This window comes from Clytia hemisphaerica, unplaced genomic scaffold, assembly GCF_902728285.1.
Source record: "Clytia hemisphaerica strain Z4C2 unplaced genomic scaffold, Clytia hemisphaerica genome assembly, whole genome shotgun sequence".
Lineage (NCBI taxonomy): Eukaryota > Metazoa > Cnidaria > Hydrozoa > Leptothecata > Clytiidae > Clytia > Clytia hemisphaerica.
The window spans coordinates 887183-900934 of record NW_027104384.1 but is presented as its reverse complement, the minus strand read 5'-3'; the positions used below and the strand labels follow the sequence as shown (position 1 = coordinate 900934).

Below are 13752 nucleotides of genomic sequence, written 5' to 3'. Positions count from 1 at the left end.
GAGAAAGAAAATGAAAATGAAAATGAAAGTGAAAGTGAAAGTGAAAGTGAAAGTGAAAGTGAAAGTGAATCATCCCATCACAATGAATCAGCTAACCTACTCGATGAGACTAACCCAGGAAATTTGCGTATGCATTCAATAGTTGTAACTTGGATTTGCCTTTTCCTGGCATTGTGGCAATATAGTTTCAATATTACAGACACTGCCTTTGAAAGTATATTGAAGTTCATGCATGGGTTGCTTACTATTTTGGTACAACACTTCAACTTGGAGCCAGCTGTTTTGATTGGGTTTCCAAGCAGTCTCTATCTCTTCCACAAACTCGTAAATAAAGCTGAACGATTCAATAAATATGTTGTGTGTATCAAGTGCTACAGTCTTTATAAGCTAGAAGATTGTACGTATAAGGTCCAAGGAGAAATATTTTCTAAAAAATGTTGGCACATCGAGTTTCCAAATCATACTATGCCCCATTTAAGGAAAAAATGTAAACAACAGCTCATGAAGACAGTAAAAATTGGAAATACAACATCATTGGTACCACACAAGACCTACTGCTACAAACCACTACTAAACAATCTGAAGAACTTATTCAAGCGAAAGAACTTTTATCAACTTTGCCACTCATGGATGACACGTAGAGCTCACCCTGGTATCATGTCTGATGTTTATGATGGACAAGTATGGAAAGATTTTTCCAATCCTGAAGAAATTGATTTTTTGAAACATCCAGGTCACCTTGGACTGATGCTTAATTGTGACTGGTTTTGTCCATATAAACACGTCAGGACTAATAGCATTGGAGCAATATACTCAGTTGTTATGAATCTTCCAATAAGTATAAGGTATTATAACTGTGAAATTATACTGTATGATTCAAGGTTTGAATTCGGAGTGACTAATTTTCCCATTATTCTACTGAATATCATGTTTATACTTGACACAATGTTAGGCACCAAACAGGAAACATTTCGTGTTTAACAATCAAGAATTTTATTTGCGTACGTTAAACAGGGAATAGTTTTTTATGATAAGAGGCCAAAGAGATACAGTAGTATGTCCATGAAAAACTACTTTCAACCATGTGTACAACAGGTGTGTTCTTTAAATTTTTTACTACAAGATTATATCTTATTGTTCTTTGCCTCTATTCATAGGTTTAAGAAAGAGAATATCATCCTTCATGGATTGATCCCAAATATGGCTAAGGAACCACCAACCAACTCTTTTCTAAGTCCACTTATTGATGAACTTCTTGGTGGATGGAATGAAGGATTCAACATCTCACTTCATGATGGTACGGTTAAGAACATCAAAGCTGCTGTTTTGTGCGTGGGATGTGACATTCCAGCTTCAAGGAAATTGTGTGGATTCAAAGGTACTCTTTTGCAAAAAGTATTGTTTTTCTTTACAATGATCCTTCTTTGCTAGGAATGATTCTTTAAGCCTTACTAAGTTGAAAGTTAGGTGGATGGTACAGTAATCTAAAGATTTAGACAGTCAGCCGTTCGATAGGTTTTACTTCTAATAATCATAACAGCCGTTAGTTCTAAGCAATCATGGATGTTTTAGCCAGGAACCCAGATATTTTAGCATTGTGAATGTATACGTGCATATAATTCATAGTTTGCAGAGTTGTATGAATCTTCTGTAATGAAATCTTATCCCCTTAATTTCTTTTTGAAGGAAATTTACTCTAAGAGGACAAAATTTCTACAGTTTCAAAGCCAAATTTTCTCAATATGACAATATAAGTATAACTATTTTGTGCTTAATTGTAGGGGGGATTTTGTAATAACCTGCCCCCATTTTATGAAATTTTCATGAAAAAGTGCCAAAACCTTCATTTTTAGGGTTTTCGTTTTGGAAAGTCACCCCACTTAATATTGACCCCCGCATTTTACAGACTTTCTCCCAGAGTACCAACCACCCTGCTTATTCCACCTCTTCCTACACTTAAGCACAGAAGTGTAGCGTTTTTATCAACACATGATACACTTTTGTGTTTAGGTGGTACATATTTTATCTTTATTATTCATGTTTATGTGAAAAGCAACTTTTTTCATCACTTCTGTCATGTTGCTTTAGTTCAGGGTTTTTTCTAAGTTCACTACAGTAAAATGAAAACATTAAATGTGAACGCTCTTATTTTCTTAATGATACCCTGAAAATATTTTTCCCTTTCAGCTCACAATGCAAAAAAAGGATGTAACAAATGTACAAAAATCTTTCCTGGAGATGTAACATCAAAGAATTACGGTGGATTTGACAGAGATCAGTGGACTTCAAGGACAGATCAAGAACATAGAGAACAAATGCAAGATATTATGGATGCAGGTACAAAAGGGGATCGTGAGAAACTCGAAACAGAACATGGTACAAAATATTTACAGCTGACGAGCTCAAGAATTGGACTTTGATCTTTTCCTTACATGCATTGAAAGGTATTTTACCTGATGAACATCTCAAATGTTAGCAACTTTTTGTGATATCGTGTGTTTATCTTTGTAATCAAGTCATAACTGTTGATGATTTGACACTTGTTGATACTTACCTACTGCGATTCTGCCAGTCATTTGAACGTCTCTATGGAAGTGACGCAGTCACTCCAAACATTCACCTTCATTGTCACCTTATTGATTGTGTGAAAGCCTTTGGGCCAATTTATGGATTTTGGCTATTTAGCTTTGAAAGGTACAATGGAATGTTAGAGCGTATCCCAACAAACAAGAAAGGTATTGAAATTCAACTTATGAGAAGGTTTGAGCGTGATCTTCAAACACACAATCTCCCCTTTCCTGAAGATTTAAATGAAGAGTTTTCTCCTCTCTTTGAAAACTTAAATTCCGTACAGAGAGGGTCACTTGAGGTAAGTGACATTGATATCCCAATGCTTTTGATGTCATCTAAAAGAACAGACTACAGCAATCTTTTGACTTGGTCTGATTTATCAAAGATTCGAATCAAGAGAAAGATGTCAATTTACCACTTATCTAATAGAGAATCAACTTGTCTCAAGTTAATGTACGAGAGTCTGTATCCTGGAAAAGAATTATCTTTACCGACATCCTGTTGGAAATCGACAGAAGTTACTTGCAACAACGTCGTTTATGGTTCGATTGCATCCCGAGGCATGCGTTCATGCTACGTTACCGCTTATTGGTGTGGTAAGGAAGGTATGATTCAACCTTTTAATGAGATGTATCAAGCCCCTAGACCGGGAAAGGTTCTTTATTTTTTGAAGCACTCATTGAATTTAGAAGGAAGTTGTCAAGAACATATTGTTGCTTGTGTTAAGTGGTTTTTACCTTCAAATTATGACGGTAATGTAATTTATGGTAAACCAGTTATGCTTTTTCGAGATAATTTGTTCGAAATGACTGGCAGTGCTTCCTTTGTGCCTGTGCAACGTTTATTCAGTAAATTCTTGTTTACTAAAACAAACATTGATGGTAATGACGTTATGGTTGTTATACCCAGAATTCGACACTTGAGTATTTAGAAGTTTTGGTATTATTTATCTACTTTTAGTATTACTTATTTTTCAGTTATTTTAAGGGAAATTATTTCCGGGTGGATGTAGAAGTCAGATAAATTGCCTCGTTTCACTTTCATTAGAAAAATATTTTTTTGAATTAGATTTGCCATGAGTTGTGGAGTAGAGTCAAGCTCTACTCTAAACGCCAGTTTGATCAAGAAATCATTTTTCTCCATACAAGTCATAGGAATTGTACTGACCCTCATGGCATACATACTTTCCACCCCACCCTAGCTAGATGGTGGGGTAAACGGTTTTCCAAAAAAAGTCGAAAAGGGCGGGGTTCAGAGAGTTTCTAGATTTAGGGCGAGGTTTGTGGTAAAAGGTGGGGGCTGTTTTCGAGGGTGGGGTATCAACCCACCCCGTAGGAAAGTATGGGCAAAGCAGTCAGCTTGATGTTTGACTAAAAAGTTAATTTGCTAATCTTGACGAAAATGTTTCGAGATTTAGACCTTTTTTAACAACCTTTAGTCAAAGAGTCAAGCTAAAATCATGAAATCCAGTCCCGTTTTATCCTCCCCGCCCTCTATTTAATTGATTGGAACCATTATCGGATACGAAAGTGTTAAAGTGGGTTTTTTTATAATATCAATTGTGGACCACTATTGTTGCAAAATAGTATCTAAATCTCGTGAATTGTTTTTATTTCATTTTTTCCCTGAGTATGTTTTCTCTACTAAGTTTTTAATTTTTTGGATCTGTAATTCATTTAATGTCGCCATTTCGGATGGATACACTCTTTTTTATGAGCATAACGTTAATAAGCATCCTTAGGCTCGAATTCGGTAAAAATAAGCATAATCCTACCTCCAAGCTGAAATGCGAAAAAATTCGCGCAGATTTTCTAAAACGCTGACCTTTTTAGGGTTACTTTTAAAACTGTTTGAGCTTTCTTAGACCAAAGATTTTCGCCTACGAGGCCAAATTACAAAGAAAATTTCTTTTTGAGCCGAATCAATGTTCCGAAATTTTCATGAACCCAACGATAATCAACAAACGGAAATCTAAGCATATAAATAAGCATAAATTAAGTATTTTGAGCCTCGATCCGATTTTCCCGTATGATTATAAAAAAAGTGTGCGTTACGTCACGCCCAATTTTTACTACATACTGCCCACAGGACCTTTGAGCGCTACGACCCATGTACCATTTAATTTCTCGGAATGGCCTGATATTTCTTATTTTTTTCTCATTCATTTTGTTCTTATCAGTTATTTTGTTTCTTATAAACACGTATTTGAATAGGTTTATTCGATTAGCTATATTAGATATTATTTCAAAAGATCGTTTAAAATCAGACTTAGGTAACTTTAACTTCATTAACCCACCCATTACTTTTGGTATGTTCACTAAGAAAATCACACCAACTGTCTTATTGCTGAAAGATTAAACTTAACTAATTTTTGGACCTACCTCGGAGGTTCTTAAAATTAACCTTTGTTCGTTCGTACGTTCGTCCATCCGTCCGTTTGTCTGCTACCAACTTTTTCGATATTAGTATTTGTTTCGGTATTACTCATTAGTTTTTTCTGACTTTTTTCTACAATGATGCAAAATGGCAGTAAACAAAAAATGACAGAGCCCGATTCCCGCTTATCACTGCATTTATTCCCCCAAATGTATGCTACTTTCAGGCCTTTAAACCAGTTATTTTTCAGTTGCGTTTTTGGACAAAAATGTCCTTCATCCAAATTAAATTTCCGCCAAATTTTCTTCCCTTAAGGTAGTAGAGCGTCATTTATCGGGATTTTTTGTTGACGGTGTTCAAACCACGTTGCCTTGTTTGAAAATAAAAGCAAAATCAGAATGTTTATGATCAGTGCTTGATTTTGATGCGAATGTTTTGCTTTAGCCAAAACTCAAAGCCCATCAGCCTGCAGTCTTTAATTCATAGACTAAAAATTTACAAATAATTGCGAATGCAGTCTTCTCATAATGTCCGGGAAATTTTTAAATCATGTTTTCACAACTTTTTCAGTTAAAAAAAAATTAATTTCTGAAAAATTTGCAAATATTGCAAATACCGTCTTTCAAAAATATTTGAAATTCATTGAAATATCATACACGTTTTTTATAACAATAGTGTACTTTGGGTGAGGGTCAATAATTCTTAAGAAATTGCCAATAATCATATTTCTGCCTCAAAGTTTCTAATTTATTAATTGAATATAACAAAAAGCCCACTTTTTTACGTTAACCAATGACCGTAATTCTTATCAAAATCTATAAAACTCACCCTTGAGGGTATTCATAGGATGCTCTTACAATTTGGCCAATTTTTACCCTGACATTCTTATAGAACATATTCTTATTAAAAAAGGGGTATCTTCAAGATATTTTTAATTTTGGGAATTTCATATTATTTCCAAAAGTTTGCAAATAATGCAAATACCGCCTTTCAAAATTTCTGAAATTCATTGAAACATCATATTTACAAAATATTTCCAATTTTGGAAATTTCATATTTCCAAAAAATTGCAAATATTGCAAATACCGTCTTTCAAAATTTCTGAAATTCTTTGAAACATCATATTTACAAAATATTTCCAATTTTGGAAATTTCATATTTCCAAAAAAATGCAAATATTGCAAATACCGTCTTTCAAAATTTCTGAAATTCATTGAAACATCATATTTACAACATATTTCCAATTTTGGAAATTTCATATTTCAAAAATTTGCAAATATTGAAAATACCGTCTTTCAAAATCTCTGAAATTCATTGAAACATCATATTTACAACATATTTCCAATTTTGGAAATTGGGCTCTTCCAGTTAAAATCCGTTACCAGGGGGTGGACGACAAAAATTTTATACATCAAAATTGTCTCGGAAATGAATTTTTTTTTTCACAAGTTACGGAAATCCGCTGCCAATTTTTAACTCGCCCCTCGGAAATCCGGTTCTAAAAAATGTCATGGTTGACGACGGAAATGTGATTCAAGAAAATAGTATCGGAAATCCGCACCTAACAATCATCCGACCCCTTGGAAATCCGCACCCAACAATCATCCGACCCCTCGGAAATCCGCATCCAACAATCATCCGACCCCTCGGAAATCCGCACCTAAAAATCATCCGACCCCTCGGAAATCCGCACCTAACAATCATCTCTACCCCTCAGAAACCCATACTCGATTAGTTGATTAGCCTAACTAGATGTCACAGTTTTTTGTTACGCAGTAAACCAACTGATTAAGTTTAGACCGTCATTTTGAGAATTAGTTGGATCAGCACTGGTCGGATCTGACCGTTCATTTTGCCTTTGCCGCTTTAGCGCATAATAGGCACTTTAACCCGATTAGGGGGATTATTAGCGTGGGCAAACCCTGGCGTGGGCGGCCGCCAATACGTTTATCGGAAAATCAATCAAACAACAGGGAATTACAGTACAAAGGGTACTTTTAGTTTTTGAAAGCCGAAAAGCATGCCTCATTATGCTCAAAGATCTTCAATAGAAATCGTTCAAAGAATGCTACGGTGTTGTGGGTAAATCAAACTAGTGTTTACTAAACCAATAAATGATCGAAATCGCAGAAGCTACCTCCTACAGAACTTTGTTGAAGGGACAATTGATTAAAAACAATGACGATTTATGTAGGAGTTTCATTCGGTAAATCGGTAAGTTTTGAAAAATCAAGTCCAAAAACTATTACACATGAAAATAAATGATGTATGTATGAAAAAATAATGTGTTGTCTACAAGGAAAATGTAGCTAAGAACACGGACTCAACACAGAGATAAGAATTGATTAATTTAAGATTAGAGATAAGCCTTTCATCTCAATATAATAGGAGTCGAGGAAAAATTGTATGGGTTAGGGTGGATGAAAAACTATGCACTGTGTTCTTAGTGTTTTCAAGAAATAAAATCAAAATGTTAATGTTAATTGAAAAAAACTGATGGCTGTTTTTGGTCTTTGAAAAAAGCTGTCCTACTACACAGGAAAAATTAGCAGATCACAAGTTTGTGAAACGTCGTTTCCGGCCCTTAAAAATCGAATTTTCAAAATTTAGTTTGTGAAATAAAGTTTGGGATATTGTGAACATTGGGTTTTCTTATTTCACATTGAAATTTTCTTTTCACAAGGTCATCGTGAATTTGATTTTCACAATGATAGAATTAATTTTCACAATGTTTAAAAAGATAGGTTGTAAAATTCCATTTCACAAGTTTGTTAATTGTATACGTCATAATTTGGGATATTGACAGTCACAAGGTAAAATAGCATAGGAACTAACTGTTCTGATACCAAGTTTGGGAATATCAATTTCCAACCCCAAAAACATTTTTCTTTAGTCCGATTTGGGATTTCTCAAATCCTGGGTAATTTTTAGTTAAAAAGATTTATTTTCACAAGCTTAAGAAAAATAGGTTGTAAAAACCCATTTCACAAGTTTGTTAAATGTATTATGTATATATCATTACATCTTTGGGATATTGACAATCACAATGTAAAATAGCATAGAAACTAACTATTCTGATACCAAATTTGGGAAAGTCAAATTCCGCCCAAAGACATTTTCTTTGGTCTGATTTGGGATTTCTCAAATCCTGGGTATGTTCTATTATTTGCTATGGCAAACTTGTGAATTTAGTCTTTGCAATGTAAAAATTGTTTTCACAAGTTTCAAAAGATAAGCTTGTTAAATTCCATTTCACAAGGTTAAGTTATATGGTTACCATAGATTGGGATATTGAAAATAACGATGCAAAATAACATGGATTCACTAATTAGACACCTGATTCGGAAAGAATCATTTCTGTATCTCTCCTATAGCCTAATTTGGGATTTTGTGAATCCCGAATGATTTATGATCTAATATATATAACTTTTACAATGAAAATATATACATAGACGTAAAATGATAAAAATGAAGAAATAACTTTTAGTAAATGGTGCAATTACTAGAGTTTGAACTCGTGCAAAATTCTATAAACATTAAAAAAAGAGTAATTACCTTCAAAAAACATCCATAAAATCATCATTAGTTTTGTACTCAGCATGTAAGACAAAGATAATTATTTTAATGTTCGATTAATAAAATCAAGCAACCTGAATGTGTGAAATGGTTTGGTTTAAGTGCAGCTTTGGTTTAGGGTCAGACTTTGAAATAGTATGTTTTTGATATATAAAATACAGTAAAACTGTATTGAAATAATGTGTATTTTTGATTCCGAAACATTACGTCATTACTCAAAAGAGTATACTCTTAAAAGTAATGAACAGCGTTAAGATCTGGCGGAAGGTATTCCTTCGGGAACCGTAAAGACAGCCATCGACGAACACGTAGCCCAGCTGGATTTCAACCTGCTACATGAAGACTGACCGTGAGTGCTTTAACCAACCGAGGGCAAGTGAAGTTGAAAACTTGCTTAATGACTTGCTGTGAAGGAAAAACACGGTCAACCTCCACCTCGCACGTGACTTGTTTTTCGTCACGTTCAAGCGTTTACCTGTTAGTTTTCAAGTATACTTGGCTAACCAGAATCCTAACTTAATTAAACTCGGTTTAAAAAATGCTGACCAAAAGTAGCATAAAGCCCTTTCGAAAAATTCCTCGTAAATTGTCATAAGTACATTGACTTGAAGTGATAATCGTAATATCCATAATCAAAAGAACAAATGAATAAGGTGGACTAAAGTCACAGTTCAAACGACTCAATATCGATCATTGGAATTCCACCAGAATCTCTACGATAAAGAGGGATATTACGACTATCCAAAATTTTATCATACAAAAAGAAACTGCCAAAACCAAACACACCCTACTAAAGAAATCCCAAAAAATAAAGATAAAGCGAGACAGATGAAAATTGACGTATTTACAAAACTTCATGGTGAAATTCAAAGGACGTCATTAGCTTAGTCGGCAGTACGGTTTTGATCTATCGTCCATTGATACACTTCGAAAATCCAAATATTCCAAACAATTTTCCTGGAGAGCTTGATCGACCAGTTTAACGTTCGTTACTGAAATTGAACCGATGAAGATGACAACTCGACAACTGGATTGTTAATTCCATAACATAGGATTTCGCCACCTTCCAAACTAGGTACAAGCTGTGAAAAGTAGAAAAAGTAATGAGTTTTGGTACAACAGTCCAGTCTTTGTGGCTCAAGCAGAGTCTAGTATACTACGACTACGTAGTCGTTCGAGTTATGGGGCGTTCAAGTTTTAGAGAAGAAAAACAGCCTAAGATTTTCTCAAAGGAACGAGAAAAACTGTTCGAGTGATACATTGTGAGTGAGACATTCGAGTTATGGGGAGTCGACTGTAGTAGTATACTAGAACTAATGAATACGAAAAAAGACACTCAGTTTGAAATCAGCCGGCGAGGCGACCTTTTTTTCCGTTGTGTTCTGAGAGTATGTTTCAGCTAGAAATTTTGATCTGTTCTGATAAGGTCTTCGAAAATTAATCAGCTAGAAATAATGATGTGTTCTGACGAGACAGGGGTATAACCAATGTCATCAAACGTGTTCTTGTTGTCTTGGTAACCCTAGAAAGCTTCAGAACACATCTTTTGAGTAGACAAGGGGTATAATATAGATAAAATTTATGTCATCTTGTTGCCTAGTAACCCTAGAAAGTTTCAGAACACATCTCTCGTGGAAAAAACAAATATCTTACAAGTACGCGTTTTTTTTTATAAGGAACGTTAACTTTGCTCTGAGCCTGGAGTTCCTTATTTTTAAAGAGAATTTTAGCCTCAAAGTTCCTTATTTACATAGCTGCTAAGTTTGGATAACCGTCTTATACTGCCCCTTAAAACTTGTTTCCTTAATCTCAGCCTGAGCAGTTCCTAAACAATTCCTTATTTTTTGGACCATTTTCAGCCTCGAGTTCCTTATAAACGTGTTCCTTATATAAAAAACGTGTATATATCAAAAAGTTTAGGGAGACAAATAGTGCAATAGTTTTCTAGAAATCAGAACACATCATTTGTATAAGAAAATTGAAGTTCATAACATGTGGTCTCCTAGAAAGACTAAAAGATAAGAACACATATTTCTAAAAAATCTCTCCGCCGGCTGCATCTGTCAATTGTTGTGTATAAGTCGTATCAGTGACAGACTAGTCCACCAACCTATACTATTTTCAGCTACAAATCAATATAAATACTTGGATTTGTTTGATAAATTACAAATTGACTTACTTCGTTTGTTGAGTTGAAGTGTTGCTTTTTGATAGCCAGCAGTATCTTGCACTTTATTTCTTGCTTGATCCCTCGATATTTTTTAAATTTTGAAAGAAAACGAATTTTCGCGCTATCAAAAATACAACTGTAAAACTATGAAAAAGTCTTCCATATAAGGAAATTTGCAAACATGGAATAACGGACAAAATCAACGCGAAGAAAATAACTTTTCTCTTCAATACTTATATGTGTGGGAAAGTGTGTAGAGTGTGTGAAAAATACTTGTGTGTGATTTACACATTTCTATTGCAAAGGAACATGGAAAGACAAATTAAATATCACAAGAAATATAAACTTCTTTATCGGTAGTTTTCTTACTTTGATTTTAATTTTATGGATTTTAAAATTAAAAAGAAATTTTTCCATACCAAATTGATAGCAAAATTTCATTTCATAAAGATTTCTATAAAGAAAAATCTATGAAGAGAGGAAAATTTCGATTACGTAATAAAAATCTACTCCAATCAGCTTTTAAGATTCAAATGAATCTGTCCAATCAGCTTTCTTGCTAGATTTCAAATTCTGTTCATTATTCGTTGATATTTTTTTCGATACACTATTTTTGTTAGTGTTGTCTTATATATTTTAGTTGCGGCGGGGTAACAGCATGGAGGGGAGTTTTTTTGATAGAATAAATTTGAAATAAGTTTCATTTTTACCATTAATTTTTATTTTGCTCTTTAGATTAGATAATATTACCGTAAAAAATTCAGCAAATTACTATTATGGAAACAAAGAAAGACGCCAAAGCGACATCATTGGCTCGCAATATCTTGTTTGGAAAAAGAAATTTGGTTGTATCGATATTTTCAGTTCCTTGATGAGAATTATACAAATTATTAGCTAATTATCAAATTACTACAGTAGCTAATGTTATTGACTGAAGACAATGTAAAAATCGACAAGATGACTGAGATGACGTATACTCTTAGGTTCCAAATAAACGGGCCCCCCCGCTTGTTAATTTTTCGAAAACTTTCCAACCCCCCCGGACCTTATTAGGACCCCCCCCCCGTTTATTAATCTCTAAGAATATTTTCAGCTGTCAAAGAGAAGGCCCTTATTATGCTCTAAATAGCCTGATTTTAGCCTATTTTTACCTTTTTTTGGGGTTTCAGAAGTACAATTTCCAACCCCCCCGGCAATTAGGTCCCCCCCGTTTATTAAAATCTAGAAAATTTTCCAACCCCCCCGTTTATTCGAACCCCCCCGTTTATTTGGAACCTAAGAGTACGTAGTGAACCGACTTACAGAGAAAGCTCTGCTTGAAAATTGCAAAAGATCCAGATGAACTAACTGACTGACAAACACGATGGAGAATGGAAGTTATGTCAGTTGCTGAACAATCAACCGATACTGAACTACAGGAGCTATTCATGGATTCATCTTTTCCTAAAGGTTCTCTACTGTGGATGCCGTTAGAAATTTTAAATCTATGTAAACACGTCAATGGTTGGCTGGGATATATTTTCTGGACATGTATTAAAATTGCTCAAGTACTGTATTTGTTACTTTATTTTAATAAAAACGTTCTTCAATATAATTTTATTTTAGATATTATAGAAACAAGCATTTCAAGCTTACTTTAAGTAGAATCCAGATCCATTTTCGACCATTTCCTAATTTTAGCCAGTTTAAGGACAAGTTTGGAAAGTGCTTTTATACAAAGTCTGAGAAAAGTAAAATCTAGAACCATTTTCGACCATACCCTAATTCAAACAGTTTCAGGACAAGTTTGGACAAGCTAAGTTCTACATTGGGAAGTGCTTTTATACAAAGTTTGGGAAAAGTTAAATTCAGATCCATTTTCGACCATACCCTAATTCAAACAGTTTCAGGCCAAGTTTGGACAAGCTAAGTTCTACATTGGGAAGTGCTTTTATACAAAGTTTGGGAAAAGTTAAATCCAGATCCATTTTCGACGATACCCTAATTCAAACAGTTTCGGGACAAGTTTGGACAAGCTAAGTTCTACATTGGGAGGTGCTTCTATACAAAGTTTGGGAAAGGTTAAATCCAGATCCATTTTCGACCATACCCTAATTCAAACATTTTTAGTACACAGTTCCAAATATGGGGAAAACGTACTATTTGATTGGGAAATGATATTTCACAAAGTTTGGGAAACGTAACATCTGGACCCGTTTTTGCTGGTTCCCAGCGTCAATCTAGGCTAACAAAAGGTCTGGACAAAAATAAATCGGTTAGGTTTTTGTCATTTTTGGATTGTGAAACTGTGATGACTCACAAGCTCCAGAAATTGAAATTCCCAACCAGGGTATCCGAATATCCGCATCCAGATTTAAAGTTTGTGAAATTGCATTTGACAACCTTGTGAAGAGTTGCAGGATCCCAACCTTGTGATTAGTTTGGGAAACCCACCTATTCCCAAATCTGGAAACGACATTTCACAAAGCTTGTGAACTATTAATTTTTTCCTGTGCTAATAACTGTGGTACGCAATATGAATAAGATTTTATAAATCTGATCGAGGATTTTATCAAGTGCAAATAGTCAAACTGTGACATATTGTAACGATTTTTGCTTTAAAAATTGAAAAACTAAGCAAGCGTTAACGTGCTGTTTGCCAAGGGGCCGTCGACTTTCGACTTTCGAATTTTTTAACGGCATTTGGCCGTTAAGGGGGGGAGGGGGGTCGACCATATGCCGTTAGAGGAAGGTCGAAAATCTCTTTAGTGAAAAATGGATTTACAAGATTGACTAACCTCTGTAATTGTTGATTTCTTTGCTTCTATAAAAATGCTCTCTTTTTTACTATATTTTTAGGTGAAATATACAGATGAAAAGAAAAATATAAAACTATCACTAAAACTTTAGACCCTCATCCAGGGCTCACAACTTCGCTCGCACACTGTGAATTTAATCAGATAGAAACATGAATCACTTTGAAAAAAATCTGTGTATATTTTACGGCTGCCGAATCATTTGCTATAAATCACGCTAAACGGTGATTTTACTATTTTACGTTGTTGGGAAATAATGCACAA

At 34.4% G+C, this 13752-nt stretch overlaps 1 pseudogene; it reads left to right on the top strand.

Annotated features, from left to right (window-relative positions):
- The first annotated feature begins 630 nt into the window (after positions 1-630).
- Positions 631-3502, top strand: LOC136819388 (uncharacterized; annotated as a pseudogene).
- The last annotated feature ends 10250 nt before the right edge of the window (positions 3503-13752 follow it).